We start from the raw sequence: 17,115 nt of genomic DNA on the forward strand, positions 1-17,115 counted from the left end.
CCTGTATTGTCTAATTGATTTTTAACAAATTGTCGTTCTGTTTGGCAAATTGATTTTTAACACACTGTCGTCCAGTTTTGTCAAATTGATCTTTAACACATTGTTATCCTGTATTGTCTAATTGATTTTTAACACACTGTCGTCCTGTATTGTCAAATTGATCTTTAACAAATTGTCGTTCTGTTTTGTCAAATTGATTTTTAACACACTGTCGTCCAGTTTTGTCAAATTGATCTTTAACACATTGTCGTCCTGTATTGTCAAATTGATCTTTAACAAATTGTCGTTCTGTTTTGTCAAATTGGTTTTTAACACACTGTCGTCCAGTTTTGTCAAATTGATCTTTAACACATTGTTATCCTGTATTGTCTAATTGATTTTTAACACACTGTCGTCCTGTTTTGTCAAATTGATCTTTAACACATTGTCGTCCTGTATTGTCAAATTGATCTTTAACACATTGTCGTCCTGTATTGTCTAATTGATCTTTAACAAATTGTCGTGCTGTTTTGTCAAATTGATTTTTAACACATTGTCGTCCTGTATTGTCTAATTGATCTTTAACACATTGTCGTCCTGTATTGTCTAATTGATCTTTAACACATTGTTATCCTGTATTGTCTAATTGATCTTTAACACATTGTCGTCCTGTATTGTCAAATTGATCTTTAACACATTGTCATCCTGTATTGTCTAATTGATCTTTAACACATTGTCATCCTGTATTGTCAAATTGATCTTTAACACATTGTCGTCCTGTATTGTCAAATTGATCTTTAACACATTGTCGTCCTGTATTGTCTAATTGATCTTTAACACATTGTCATCCTGTATTGTCTAATTGATCTTTAACACATTGTCGTCCTGTATTGTCAAATTGATCTTTAACACATTGTCATCCTGTATTGTCTAATTGATCTTTAACACATTGTCATCCTGTATTGTCTAATTGATCTTTAACACATTGTTATCCTGTATTGTCTAATTGATCTTTAACACATTGTTATCCTGTATTGTCTAATTGATCTTTAACAAATTGTCGTCCTGTATTGTCTAATTGATCTTTAACACATTGTCATCCTGTATTGTCTAATTGATCTTTAACACATTGTCGTCCTGTATTGTCAAATTGATCTTTAACACATTGTCATCCTGTATTGTCTAATTGATCTTTAACACATTGTCATCCTGTATTGTCTAATTGATCTTTAACACATTGTTATCCTGTATTGTCTAATTGATCTTTAACACATTGTTATCCTGTATTGTCTAATTGATCTTTAACAAATTGTCGTCCTGTATTGTCTAATTGATCTTTAACACATTGTCATCCTGTATTGTCTAATTGATCTTTAACACATTGTCGTCCTGTATTGTCAAATTGATCTTTAACACATTGTCGTCCTGTATTGTCTAATTGATCTTTAACACATTGTCGTCCTGTATTGTCTAATTGATCTTTAACACATTGTTATCCTGTATTGTCTAATTGATCTTTAACACATTGTTATCCTGTATTGTCTAATTGATCTTTAACACATTGTTATCCTGTATTGTCTAATTGATCTTTAACACACTGTCGTCCTGTATTGTCAAATTGATCTTTAACACATTGTCATCCTGTATTGTCTAATTGATCTTTAACACATTGTCGTCCAGTTTTGTCAAATTGATCTTTAACACACTGTCATCCTGTATTGTCTAATTGATCTTTAACACATTGTCGTCCTGTATTGTCAAATTGATCTTTAACACATTGTCATCCTGTATTGTCTAATTGATCTTTAACACATTGTCATCCTGTATTGTCTAATTGATCTTTAACACATTGTCGTCCTGTATTGTCAAATTGATTTTTAACACAATGTCATCCCATTTTGTCTAACTGAACTTTAACACAATATATCTTTCAAGTTTGTCTTACTGATCTTTAACTATCGATATCCTTATTCTGTGTCTCGATCCAACAATGTGTCAAATCCTTTTCTTTTCTATGACTTATGTTCTTTCTTGAAAAAGCTTTTCTTATTTTACTGATATAGGTCAAATTTCCAAGATTCTGGAGAATGAAGCAAAAAAATGTCTTGTATTGCCTAAGGCAGGTTCTGGTCAATCACAAGAAAAACACACACATTCAAGACATCAGTCTGAAATGACTTGATAATGGAGCCTTTGGTACTTTTCACCAACGTGGTCTAGACACAAACATAAACAGATGTCATTAGGAGTGAGTGAGTGAGTGAGTGAGTTTGGTTTTACGCCGCTTTTAGCAATATTCCAGCAATATCACGGCGGGGGACACCAGAAATGGGCTTCACACATTGTACCCATGTCGGGAATCGAACCCGGGTCTTCGGCATGACGAGCGAACGCTTTAACCACTAGGCTACCCGACCGCCCCTGATGTCATAAGGAAAGCTATGTATGCTTGGCCCGATCCACAAATTTTCACAGCCATACGAAAATATCAAGGTTTTTTAGGAATAAAAGTCAATGAATCAATGGGAATTAAGTGATACCATATTCTAGCAAACAAAATGGACAGTGTATTTCAGCATTAAACAAGTCCTTATGAATCTCAACAATTCTTAAACTGACAGGACATTGTTGTTGTTGTTGTTGTTGTTGTTGTTGCACCCTGCGTAAGTCACAGCATGAGTACAAGTAAACCACAATCCTGTGCATTCATAAAACCTACAACACAGTTGATGTATCCGAGATAAGTACACAGTGTCATTCAAATCCACTGACCCACATTATCCCATTTCGACAGCATCCCCCAAGAGCAATTGTATACTTAAATGATGTGATATCTATCAACTTACTGATAAATACAAAACTAATTTGAACTGACTGACACTTTCTCCGGTTTGGAGGCCCAGTCATGTATGAGGCAAGTTTTGATAATCAGTTGGACTTACATCCACGGTCGATTAGGCAGGGCACTGCTACCACCATCATATCCTATATACACAGTATGCACAGCAAGGTATTCATGAGGTTTACAAACTCTTCTTTCTTAAATACCAAACATACCCGTTGCAGAATGCTAAACTGCTTGGATGACAAATATGAGAGAGTGAGTATTGTCATACACCACTTTTGGCAATAGTCCATCAACATCACGACGGGAACACCAGAAATGGGCTTCACACAATTTACCCATATGGGGAATTGATCGGGGCCTTCAGCGTGACGGGTGAACGCTTTTATCACTAAACTTCCCCATCGGCCCTACAAACATGTTTGTTTGTTTGTTGTTTAAAGCAGCACTCAACAATATTCCAGATATATGATGGCGGTCTGTAAATAATCGAGTCTGGACCAGACAATCCAGTGATTGACATCATGAGCATTAATCCACGCAATTGGGATACGATGACATGCATCACAAGTCATCAACCCTTACCACCCAATCCCGTTAGTCGCCTCTTACGACAACCATGGTCACCTTTTACGGCAAGCATGGGTTGCAGAAGACCTATTCTACGCTGGATCTTCACAGGCACCCTAAAGGGTACCATAAGTAACCTTTTCACAAATGGCTTGAGTACAGGTTTGTGATGCAAAATCTACCACGATGCTTACTCAATTACCATATACAGGAAATACAATTTAATCAGTAAATCATCATGTCTAGTGATGTTTTATCTCAAATATCAAATTTGTATTGACCAAGTTTAATTGTTATGATCTGTTCGCTTCCCTGAATTTGCTGAAGGGATACGATGTAATTTCTTTCTGTGGAAGACAAACACGTTTTTATTGCAAATGTAGGGATTGTGTATGCACTGGTGATGTGCTTCATTCTGATTCGCTTTACAGACGGGGTATATATTTTAGCATTGATTTTGAAGGTTCGTACAGGGGGGTCGGGTTACACGTGGGGTCGCTTTATAGTTGGCAATATACAGTAATTGTTTGTTTTGTGATGTCAGATGTAGTACTGCTGATGTCCACAGGAAGAGAAATCCATTGTAAAGTATTTCAGTCTCTTTAAAATCAGGTTTTTTACTCTAATACCTCCCTGGGCAAAGATCTGAGGACACCTTTATAGAAGTACTTAGGCTATGTGCTACTTTCAGTCTTCCAGACTTTTAGTAAGGCTTGCTGATTATCTTTAACTATACAACTAGGATGCATTATGTCCCTTGACCCAGACACACGCAATGCCCCGAGGTTGATTCGGGTGAGAGGTGAGTGAGCCTAAGTTCCCGGTTTTGCATCGTCACTTAAAGCACACCGCCTTCAGGCCCACATGCTATAAGTCATTATACACAATATACATTCCAAGAATTCCTTGGTCCTTGTATCATTTGCTTTTTACCAAACATAAGTAAATAAGCCATTACAGAAGTAAAGGTTCACGTCATATAAACCGCTATAAACACGTGCATCAATCAAACATTTGATACCTTTACAGTTCAAAAGTAAAACCTCAGGTGTTACTTTAGAGAAGTAAAACCACAAAGCAGGTCTTACTTATGATTCAAAGTAAAATCTTAGGTCTTACTTGAGAGAAGTAAAACCTCAAAGCAGGTCTTACTTATGATTCAAGGTAAAATCTTAGATCTTACTTGAGAGAAGTAAAACCTCAAAGCAGGTCTTACTTATGATTCAAGGTAAAATCTTAGATCTTACTTGAGAGAAATAAAACCTCAAAGCAGGTCTTACTTATGATTCAAGGTAAAATCTTAGATCTTACTTGAGAGAAGTAAAACCACAAAGCAGGTCTTACTTATGATTCAAGGTAAAATCTTAGATCTTACTTGAGAGAAGTCAAACCACAAAGCAGGTCTTACTTATGATTCAAGGTAAAATCTTAGATCTTACTTGAGAGAAGTAAAACCTCAAAGCAGGACTTACTTATGATTCAAGGTAAAATCTTAGATCTTACTTGAGAGAAGTAAAACCTCAAAGCAGGACCTACTTATGATTCAAGGTAAAATCTTAGATCTTACTTGAGAGAAGTAAAACCACAAAGCACTGGTCTTACTTATGATTCAAGGTAAAATCTTAGATCTTACTTGAGAGAGGTAAAACCACAAAGCAGGTCTTACTTATGATTCAAGGTAAAATCTTAGATCCTACTTGAGAGAAGTAAAACCTCAAAGCAGGTCTTACTTATGATTCAAGGTAAAATTTTAGATCTTACTTGAGAGAAATAAAACTTTAAAGCAGGACTTACTTATGATTCAAGGTAAAATCTTAGATCTTACTTGAGAGAAATAAAACCTCAAAGCAGGTCTTACTTATGATTCAAGGTAAAATCTTAGATCCTACTTGAGAGAAGTAAAACCTCAAAGCAGGTCTTACTTATGATTCAAGGTAAAATCTTAGATCCTACTTGAGAGAAATAAAACCTCAAAGCAGGTCTTACTTATGATTCAAGGTAAAATCTTAGATCTAACTTGAGAGAAATAAAACCTCAAAGCAGGTCTTACTTATGATTCAAGGTAAAATCTTAGATCTTACTTGAGAGAAATAAAACCTCAAAGCAGGTCTTACTTATGATTCAAGGTAAAATCTTAGATCTTACTTGAGAGAAATAAAACCACAAAGCAGGTCTTACTTATGATTCAAGGTAAAATCTTAGATCTTACTTGAGAGAAGTCAAACCTCAAAGCAGGTCTTACTTATGATTCAAGGTAAAATCTTAGATCTTACTTGAGAGAAATAAAACCACAAAGCAGGTCTTACTTATGATTCAAGGTAAAATCTTAGATCTTACTTGAGAGAAGTAAAACCTCAAAGCAGGTCTTACTTATGATTCAAGGTAAAATCTTAGATCTTACTTGAGAGAAGTAAAACCTCAAAGCAGAATTTACTCGAAAGTAAAACCTCCCCATGTATATTAGGTCACTTCTGGCTTTCAACATGATTGAGTCCAAGTACTTGGTGAAAGGAGAAAAACCTGTATAGAACAATATGATGACATCACCAGAGGTTTATAACGTTTGTTGTCGTTACTAACTGACATTTGATAACCTCTATCACCCTCTGTCATTATACAGTCATGTTTCGTGTGAGGTTGATACCGGCAGCCTGTGTAATGTGATCGCCTTTGATATGAACCACGTGCTGATAAAACACACATCGATCTACAGCCACAGCACGAAACAAAAAAATGCATGCATTCCTGCATGGAAAAATGAGTTGATATTACAACACAAGCACATTCATCCCACAGGTACATCACTGTAAAAGAAACATACCATATGAACTGACTTAATCATCTGTTCTGTAACACAGCTGTAATCAGTAGAGGACGTAACGTGTACGTGAGACGGGTCTCCCATCTCTCGTACATGTGACCACCTGAGAGGGGTCACTTGTATGCGTGACAGTCTGTCAGTGGACCATGGTAATACTCCCAAATCATGCCTGAATATACACATTCACTTCATTACCCAAAATGTGTTTTGTTTGCTTTATAAGTAAGATAGCATGAGCTCAACTGGTTCATCTTGTCTACAAACTTAGCATTCCCTACGATACAAATGATTGATAGAAGAGACTCACACAAGAGGCAGGGTAAACATGAATGGAACTCTACAAACATGTTTGATTATAAAAAGAATGTGTTAAATACATAAACTGACGCAGAGACTGAATGTTATTAAAAGCATTGCTTGGTATCTTTAAGAATAGGAATTGTTTGTGTTGCAATACATTATATTGAAAGCCCAATAAAGATCACACTGTACATATTTTGTTGTAGTATTTCTTGGAAACACAAAATGTGATGACATGTGATATTGCTATTCATTTTAACAGAAAAAAAATAACCTAAAGCTTGGATTGTGCTGACATAATTGTACCAGAGATGATAGACTAATTATTCATCTCTAAAAACATATAATTACGATAGAAACAAGCAACTACATTTATACTGAAAAAAAGTCACGGTCAACATGTGGAAAATCTAGACTTGCTTCATTTAGAGATATAGTTTTCAGTAAGGCTGCTGGCAGTAAATAATATGGTTCAGGGGCTGTGAGACAGACAAAAGGCTTCATGTGTTCATGTTTGTTTTGTTGGGTTCATTGTTTGACGCAGCACTCAGCAATATTCCAGCTATATGACAGCGGTCTGTAAGTTATCGTGTCTGGAGCAGACAATCCAATGATTGACATAATGAGCATTGATCCACACAATTGGGATACGATGACATGCATCAACCAAGTCAGCGAGCCTGACCAACTGATCCTGCTAGTCGCCTCTTACGACAAGCATGCATAGTCGCCTTTTCGGCAAGTATGGGTTGCTAAAGACCTATTCTACCCGGGATCTTCACGGGCCTCATATGTTCATAGGGAATACCCTATTGCTAAGGAAGAATATATATGTACTGGACGGACCCATGTATGCAATGGCAATTGATCAATTAATTGTGTTGCAGCAGGAAGGCATATGAACTGTAAGGTTGTTTTTTTACCCTACTTGCTATAATGTTGGAAAGGGTAGTTATAGAGGGAAGGGCCACGAAAGTTGACATCGGCTTTGTCATTATGTTGTTATCTTTGTACATTATTCCTATCCCATTGGCTTCATCATTATGTTGTTATCTTTGTATATAAATCCTATCCCATTGGCTTCATCATTATGTTGTTATCTTTGTACATTAATCCTATCCCATTGGCTTCATCATTATGTTGTTATCTTTGTATATAAATCCTATCCCATTGGCTTCATCATTATGTTGTTATCTTTGTATATAAATCCTATCTCATTGGCTTCATCATTATGTTGTTATCTTTGTATATAAATCCTATCCCATTGGCTTCATCATTATGTTGTTATCTTTGTACATAAATCCTATCCCATTGGCTTCATCATTATGTTGTTATCTTTGTATATAAATCCTATCCCATTGGCTTCATCATTATGTTGTTATCTTTGTACATAAATCCTATCTCATTGGCTTCATCATTATGTTGTTATCTTTGTATATAAATCCTATCTCATTGGCTTCATCATTATGTTGTTATCTTTGTATATAAATCCTATCCCATTGGCTTCATCATTATGTTGTTATCTTTGTACATTAATCCTATCCCATTGGCTTCATCATTATGTTGTTATCTTTGTACATTATTCCTATCCCATTGGCTTCATCATTATGTTGTTATCTTTGTATATAAATCCTATCCCATTGGCTTTATCATTATGTTGTTATCTTTGTATATAAATCCTATCCCATTGGCTTCATCATTATGTTGTTATCTTTGTACATTAATCCTATCCCATTGGCTTCATCATTATGTTGTTATCTTTGTACATTATTCCTATCCCATTGGCTTCATCATTATGTTGTTATCTTTGTACATTAATCCTATCCCATTGGCTTCATCATTATGTTGTTATCTTTGTACATTATTCCTATCCCATTGGCTTCATCATTATGTTGTTATCTTTGTATATAAATCCTATCTCATTGGCTTCATCATTATGTTGTTATCTTTGTATATAAATCCTATCTCATTGGCTTCATCATTATGTTGTTATCTTTGTATATAAATCCTATCCCATTGGCTTCATCATTATGTTGTTATCTTTGTATATAAATCCTATCCCATTGGCTTCATCATTATGTTGTTATCTTTGTATATAAATCCTATCCCATTGGCTTCATCATTATGTTGTTATCTTTGTACATAAATCCTATCTCATTGGCTTCATCATTATGTTGTTATCTTTGTACATTAATCCTATCCCATTGGCTTCATCATTATGTTGTTATCTTTGTATATAAATCCTATCCCATTGGCTTCATCATTATGTTGTTATCTTTGTATATAAATCCTATCCCATTGGCTTCATCATTATGTTGTTATCTTTGTATATAAATCCTATCCCATCGGCTTCATCATTATGTTGTTATCTTTGTACATTATTCCTATCCCATTGGCTTCATCATTATGTTGTTATCTTTGTACATTAATCCTATCCCATTGGCTTCATCATTATGTTGTTATCTTTGTACATTAATCCTATCCCATTGGCTTCATCATTATGTTGTTATCTTTGTACATTATTCCTATCCCATTGGCTTCATCATTATGTTGTTATCTTTGTATATAAATCCTATCCCATTGGCTTCATCATTATGTTGTTATCTTTGTACATTATTCCTATCCCATTGGCTTCATCATTATGTTGTTATCTTTGTATATAAATCCTATCCCATTGGCTTCATCATTATGTTGTTATCTTTGTATATAAATCCTATCCCATTGGCTTCATCATTATGTTGTTATCTTTGTATATAAATCCTATCCCATTGGCTTCATCATTATGTTGTTATCTTTGTATATAAATCCTATCCCATTGGCTTCATCATTATGTTGTTATCTTTGTATATAAATCCTATCCCATTGGCTTCATCATTATGTTGTTATCTTTGTACATTATTCCTATCCCATTGGCTTCATCATTATGTTGTTATCTTTGTACATTATTCCTATCCCATTGGCTTCATCATTATGTTGTTATCTTTGTATATAAATCCTATCCCATTGGCTTCATCATTATGTTGTTATCTTTGTACATAAATCCTATCCCATTGGCTTCATCATTATGTTGTTATCTTTGTACATTATTCCTATCCCATTGGCTTCATCATTATGTTGTTATCTTTGTATATAAATCCTATCCCATTGGCTTCATCATTATGTTGTTATCTTTGTATATAAATCCTATCTCATTGGCTTCATCATTATGTTGTTATCTTTGTACATTATTCCTATCCCATTGGCTTCATCATTATGTTGTTATCTTTGTATATAAATCCTATCCCATTGGCTTCATCATTATGTTGTTATCTTTGTACATTATTCCTATCCCATTGGCTTCATCATTATGTTGTTATCTTTGTATATAAATCCTATCCCATTGGCTTCATCATTATGTTGTTATCTTTGTATATAAATCCTATCCCATTGGCTTCATCATTATGTTGTTATCTTTGTATATAAATCCTATCTCATTGGCTTCATCATTATGTTGTTATCTTTGTATATAAATCCTATCTCATTGGCTTCATCATTATGTTGTTATCTTTGTATATAAATCCTATCCCATTGGCTTCATCATTATGTTGTTATCTTTGTATATAAATCCTATCCCATTGGCTTCATCATTATGTTGTTATCTTTGTACATTATTCCTATCCCATTGGCTTCATCATTATGTTGTTATCTTTGTATATAAATCCTATCTCATTGGCTTCATCATTATGTTGTTATCTTTGTATATAAATCCTATCTCATTGGCTTTGTCCTACCGGGTACCCATTTACTGCTCACTCCATCAATTGAAACCCTAGAAACTCCCAGGAGTCAAGTCTATTGACAAAAGCCAAGTTGGGACATCTTAAGTAATACATCTACCGGGTACCCATTTACTGCAGGCAGTCAGACAACATGCAGTAACTGGGCGGTACAGTACTAGGAAGCCCTAGAACTCTCAGGAGTGGAGCCAATAGTTGTGAGGTGGCTGTCCTCCGCAGGAGTGAGTTGGGTTTAACGCCTCTTTTATTATTATTAATAGCATTCCAGTTATATCATGGCATGTCAGCTTAATGTGGGAGGCAAGCTAGAAGTGATGCAGGTCTCAGACGTTTATCATAAACCCATGAGCACAGGTGTGGAGTTGACAAACCTTGAGGTGAGGTGAGGTGAGGTGAGGTGAGGTGAGGTGAGGTGAGGTGAGGTGAGGTGAGGTGAAATGGGGTTTAACGTTGTGTCCATGATTACTGCACTTATATAGCAACGTGCATGCAGGTGTGCATGTGGCTGCATGCACTAGTCCGGACTGATGCTGATTTATAGTGCTAGCTCACTGAGATACCATGCCGCAGTTTAACATGAATACCCTACTCAGACACAGTTCACTGACTCTGAGCCGACCAGTCCTTGTTTTAGCCCCTTAATGCCTAGTGCCAGACAGGGTAACAACAAGTACCATCTTTAAACGTCTTTTGGTATGACACGTCCAGGGATCGAACCCTGGACCTTACCAACCAAACGTATTATCTGCTGAGATGCCCAAGGTTAACTTGCCTGATAACAATACTAAATAAACATTATTAAGCGTTGTGATTACTGGTTAAACTAAACATTGAAATTATTTATGCACCTGACCGTATCGCAATAAATTTTCACACACCTTAACAATTACACTTTGATAATCCACTTCTTGTTAATCCAAAACTTATAGATTGAAATCTGGCTATGACAGTAAAAGACGGACTCGCAAGGTGAACACGCCACTGAACGATCCCCTAAATAATAAAGACATCAACTTCTGGAAATGAAGAGTCGAAATAAAGAAACTCTGAATTTGTTGAACTCACGGCCGAATACACAAACTGTGACAGCAATTGAAGTACTGGTCTTTTTGCCATTTCCATGCAACCAGGCTTCTGATTAATAGGGCGGGGAAAACTGGGTCTCAGTTACAACGCAAATCAGACAATAATTTATCATTTCGGATTGTATGATCATGTGTTACCATCAGTTAATATTTCTAAAAACTCAGTTGTATTTCATGTGGGAAAACAAATCACAAACTATGACATATATTACCCTGCCACATGCATATAGATCTGAAACTATGCACCAGGAATTCCCAACAGAGTTGTCAGAAAAAATGATAAATGGACTATGTTCCAAACAGATGGCATTATGTAAAAAAGGGTACTTGTTGCGAATAAGGCGACACATTCATTTTTTTTGTTTCACGGGCGGCTGCCCCTACTGAAAAGCTGCTGGAAAAGAAATAAATAAAACATAAAAAGGTTTATTTTTATTGTCTCCCACTAGTTATATAGACCCTCTGATACATTATGTATAGGATAAAACATGTCCGAGGGTTGTTATGATATTTAAAACCTGCATCCCGAGGGAAAGGGTTTTAAAAATCATAACAACCCGAGGGGAAGTGTTTTATCTTACTTATAAACCAATTTTGAACCTTAAACTTATCCCCAAACTAAATTTCAACCCATTATAAGAGTACAATAAAGCACGTCCAAGCGTTCTTATCACATTTAAAACACGCCTCCCAAGGATAACAGTTTTAGATATCATAAAAACCGGAGTGGAAGTGTTTTATCTAACTTACGAACCGAAAAAAGAAACTTAAAACAACATTTATCAACATTTTTATGTTTCGAGGATACTTTCCATGAACCTTAGGAAACGGGCGTAAAATATCTGTTCCTGGATTACGGATCTTGAAAAGGACATTCTAAAAAGCAGTGCGGCTTATCAACACCTCTGTAGCCTTGTGGTACACTCACTGGGCTACAGATATGAAAGTTGCGAGTTCGATCCTCGGGAATATAAAGAAAACATTTGTCATTTGACTTTACATTTCATTACATGTTACAATCTGAACGGAAGTTATATTAATAAAAGACCCAGGACATTATATAAAATCCCTTGGATATTTTAACACATTATATAGCAAATATGACCTGAATATCCTATAAAATCCCAGGGACATTACAAAGTCCCTGTTTATGAGATTTAACCCGACTGGAGAACAATAGGATGACGTCGCCGGAGGTTTATAATAAATGTTCTATATAAATTCCATGTCTACATCACTATCAGTGATTCAAGAAGCCAGCTGTAGTTTTAATTCAACGGCAGAATGACTTTCATATAAATAAATAAATGATTGATATAGCTAATTGTTTTTAACTTGACCGACCTTGTGTGGAAAAGATGGAATAAATCAATGAAACATAAAATTAAAAAAGTGTCGTTTAATGAATATTAGTGATTGTACAGTCAATATTATTTCTGTTGACACTAAACGGAGGGATATCACTGGACCCTTTGCCCTCGATGCCCCCCAAACATCCAGGTATGATGTCACCTAATCATTGTTTCTTGCATGATGTTGACAATCCAGTGATTGACATCATGAGCATCAATCTACACAATTGGGTAATGATAACATTGCTCCAAGTCAGTGAGTCTGACCACCTGGTCCTGTTAGTTGCTTCTTCTGACAAGCATGGGTTGCTGAAGACCCATTTCGAAACTGGATCTTCATGGAGGAGACAAGCATGGGTTGCTGAAGACCATTTCCAAACTGGATCTTCACGGGGGAGACAAGCATGGGTTGCTGAAGACCATTTCCAAACTGGATCTTCACGGGGGAGACAAGAATGGGTTGCTGAAGACCAATTCCAAACTGGATCTTCATGGGGGAGACAAGCATGGGTTGGTGAAGACCATTTCCAAACTGGATCTTCATGGGGGAGACAAGCATGGGTTGGTGAAGACCATTTCCAAACTGGAACTTCATGGGGGAGACAAGCATGGGTTGCTGCAGACCAATTCTGACCTGGATCTTCATAGGGGAGACAGGCATGGGTTGCTGAAGACCAAGTCTGACCTGGATCTTCATAGGGGAGACAGGCATGGGTTGCTGAAGACCAATTCCAAACTGGATCTTCATGGGGGAGACAAGCATGGGTTGCTGAAGACCAATTCAAAACTGGATCTTCACGGGGGAGACAAGAATGGGTTGCTGAAGACCAAGTCTGACCTGGATCTTCATAGGGGAGACAGGCATGGGTTGCTGAAGACCAATTCCAAACTGGATCTTCATGGGGGAGACAAGCATGGGTTGCTTTGACCATTTCCAAACTGGATCTTCATGAGGGAGACAAGCATGGGTTGCTGCAGACCAATTCTGACCTGGATCTTCATAGGGGAGACAGGCATGGGTTGCTGAAGACCAAGTCTGACCTGGATCTTCATAGGGGAGACAGGCATGGGTTGCTGAAGACCATTTCCTAACTGGATCTTCATGGGGGAGACAAGCATGGGTTGCTGCAGACCAATTCCAAACTGGATCTTCATGGGGGAGACAAGCATGGGTTGCTGAAGACCATTTCCAAACTGGATCTTCACGGGGGAGACAAGCATGGGTTGCCGAAGACCATTTCCAAACTGGATCTTCACGGGGGAGACAAGCATGGGTTGCTGAAGACCATTTCCAAACTGGATCTTCACGGGGGAGACAAGTATGGGTTGCTGAAGACCATTTCCAAACTGGATCTTCATAGGGAAGACAAGCATGGGTTGCTGAAGACCATTTCCAAACTGGATCTTCACGGGGGAGACAAGCATGGGTTGCTGAAGACCAATTCCAAACTGGATCTTCACGGGGGAGACAAGAATGGGTTGCTGAAGACCATTTCAAAACTGGATCTTCACGGGGGAGACAAGCATGGGTTGCTGAAGACCATTTCAAAACTGGATCTTCACGGGGGAGACAAGAATGGGTTGCTGAAGACCATTTCAAAACTGGATCTTCATGGAGGAGACAAGCATGGGTTGCTGAAGACCATTTCCAAACTGGATCTTCATGGAGGAGACAAGCATGGGTTGCTGAAGACCATTTCCAAACTGGATCTTCATAGGGAAGACAAGCATGGGTTGCTGAAGACCATTTCCAAACTGGATCTTCACGGGGGAGACAAGAATGGGTTGCTGAAGACCATTTCAAAACTGGATCTTCATGGGGGAGACAAGCATGGGTTGCTGAAGACCATTTCCAAACTGGATCTTCACGGGGGAGACAAGCATGGGTTGCTGAAGACCAATTCCAAACTGGATCTTCACGGGGGAGACAAGCATGGGTTGCTGAAGACCATTTCCAAACTGGATCTTCACGGGGGAGACAAGAATGGGTTGCTGAAGACCATTTCAAAACTGGATCTTCATGGGGGAGACAAGCATGGGTTGCTGAAGACCATTTCCAAACTGGATCTTCACGGGGGAGACAAGCATGGGTTGCTGAAGACCAATTCCAAACTGGATCTTCACGGGGGAGACAAGCATGGGTTGCTGAAGACCATTTCCAAACTGGATCTTCATGGGGGAGACAAGCATGGGTTGCTGCAGACCAATTCTGACCTGGATCTTCATGGGGGAGACAAGCATGGGTTGCTGAAGACCAATTCCAAACTGGATCTTCACGGGGGAGACAAGAATGGGTTGCTGCAGACCAATTCTGACCTGGATCTTCACGGGACACACAATCAAACAAGTCAGCGACAAGCATGGGTTGCTGCAGACCAATTCTGACCTGGATCTTCACGGGGGAGACAATCAAATAAGTCAGTGAGGCTGACCTGAGCCATAAAGGAGTGCTTGGTCATTGGGGTGTGTCACATTACAATCTTGTTCCCAGGAGTGGATACCATTGCATTTTCTGGTCTTGAATTTAATAACTGACAGTTTCCTAATCACCAGAGATATTGTCCCATCACAATGATTTAAAAAATGCAGAATTTCTGCTCTTTACAAAACTGCTATTTTATTTCAAAGGAGATTTTTTTAAAACTTTTTTTATTAAACAGGATTTTTTCATATGTAGTTTACTTGGAAAATACTGTTTAAATTGAAGAATTTGAGTTAATATTTGAAATTTATCACATAATGTATCATGCCCTTAAAATGAGATCAAAGTCATGACAGAGTCTTGATCTTGTAGAAAATATGCCTCTACATGTGACATTGTGTAATGAACTTTTTCAAAAATGATTAATTTAGTTAAACAAAAATACTTATGCCTTGATATAATGTATCATAAAGGAAATATTTACAAGAAAACAGAACATGTGAAGCTCGGTTTCACAAAGCTAGGCTATTTTCATGTCAATACGAGTTCGGGTGGTAAGGCTCATTGACTTGGTTGATGCAAGTTAGCACATCCCGAATGCATAGAATGATGCTCATGGTGTCAATCACTGGATTATCTGGCCCAGACTCGATTATTTACAGACCACCATCATATAGCTGGAATATTGCTGAGTGAGGCATTAAACAACAAACAAACAAACCAAGTCAATTCATCTTACTTCTACAATTCATACATAGAAATTTTCCATAAAGTAAACTACGTTTATAACAAACATGCAAACTGACCGGTAAAACAAACTTATTTTTAGTACCGACCATTTGTTGTATATATGCTGTACATATGGTTATAACGAACTACGGTTATTGCGAACTAAAAATAGTGGTCCCTTTGAGTTCGTTATAACCCTAGTTTACTGTATATATATTCATTGATAATTCCCTCCAATGATATTCATACAATAGTATGCAGATTGCCTCGTGGTCACATGCACACAATGAAAAGAAATACCGCAAACAACAACTACTCCACTGTCTGTGGTATAAGCAGATTATAACACATTATCTTTCAAGTAATCTGCCACTCCCAAGAGCGACTTACCTGACAAATGCTTTTCCCTGCATTACGTATCCAAACACTGTTGACACTTCCTATGCTACATCCCGCCACATGAATGATAAATAGTGGTTATCGATCTACATGCATCACGGCATGTAGGCTATGTACACTGTTGTATATCTGTATCTACATCGTTGTGTGGGACAGTCACCTGTCGCCTGCTCCCTGAAGCAACAGGTGCGTGCCAGCTTGTTCATCGTGTGGTCGGCACGCGATCATGACTGGTCCGTTCGTATGAATATGGTCTCCTACTTACCATGTGTCTATGTATCCTGGCACAACTTCACCATACTGGATGACACCGTGTTTATACCCCCGTTAGGTGACTCTTTAGATGACCCCGAGGTCAATATCGGCTTCCGTTCCCGTTGACAAACCAGATACACCCGTATACATACAGGCTGTTATCGTCGGCTGGACAGCGTTGCGCAGCCAATCGCTGCGTCGCAAAGTTATTCACCCGGTTTATAAAGAAAGTTAGCCCACCCGTGTATTCCCCGGTGTAAATAGAGGTATGGCCTGAACAACAGTATGGATTTTCCCGTTGCATTAACTTTACATAACACTAAGAAAGATATGTCGGTTTAATTTCGTGTGATTGTTATTTTAATAGTTACAGTAATTATTAGGCTTACCTTGTCGTAAGAGGCGACTTAGGGGATCGGGTGGTCAGGCTCGCTGACTTGGTTGATGCATGTCATCGTATCCCAATTGCATGGATCGATGCTCGATCAGTATAGCTGTAGTGAACTGAAGAGACTTGTTCTTGCGATAGGGACATGACGATCCAAATAGAGATTCCTCGGTGGATCCCATGTCACTCCCGCG

The 17,115-nt window shown here is 37.7% G+C and overlaps 1 protein-coding gene across 6 annotated transcripts in view; it reads right to left on the reverse strand.

The window, feature by feature from the left end:
- The window catches only part of LOC124116645 (synaptotagmin-like protein 2), a 126,848-nt gene extending 110,140 nt beyond the window's left edge, over nt 1-16,708 (reverse strand). For 5 of the 6 annotated variants that reach the window (XM_048380675.1, XM_046478069.2, XM_046478067.2 and 2 more), the window contains exon 1: nt 16,544-16,708. The gene's annotated coding sequence lies outside the window, so the exon portion shown is untranslated. Of the gene's footprint in view, nt 1-16,269; nt 16,524-16,543 lie in introns of those variants that run through there. The other variant, XM_046478075.2, reaches the window with a different exon arrangement.
- Nucleotides 16,709-17,115: the final 407 nt, after the last annotated feature.

This window comes from Haliotis rufescens, unplaced genomic scaffold (genome assembly GCF_023055435.1).
Source record: "Haliotis rufescens isolate VD_foot unplaced genomic scaffold, xgHalRufe1.0.p SCAF_32, whole genome shotgun sequence".
NCBI classification, from domain to species: domain Eukaryota; kingdom Metazoa; phylum Mollusca; class Gastropoda; order Lepetellida; family Haliotidae; genus Haliotis; species Haliotis rufescens.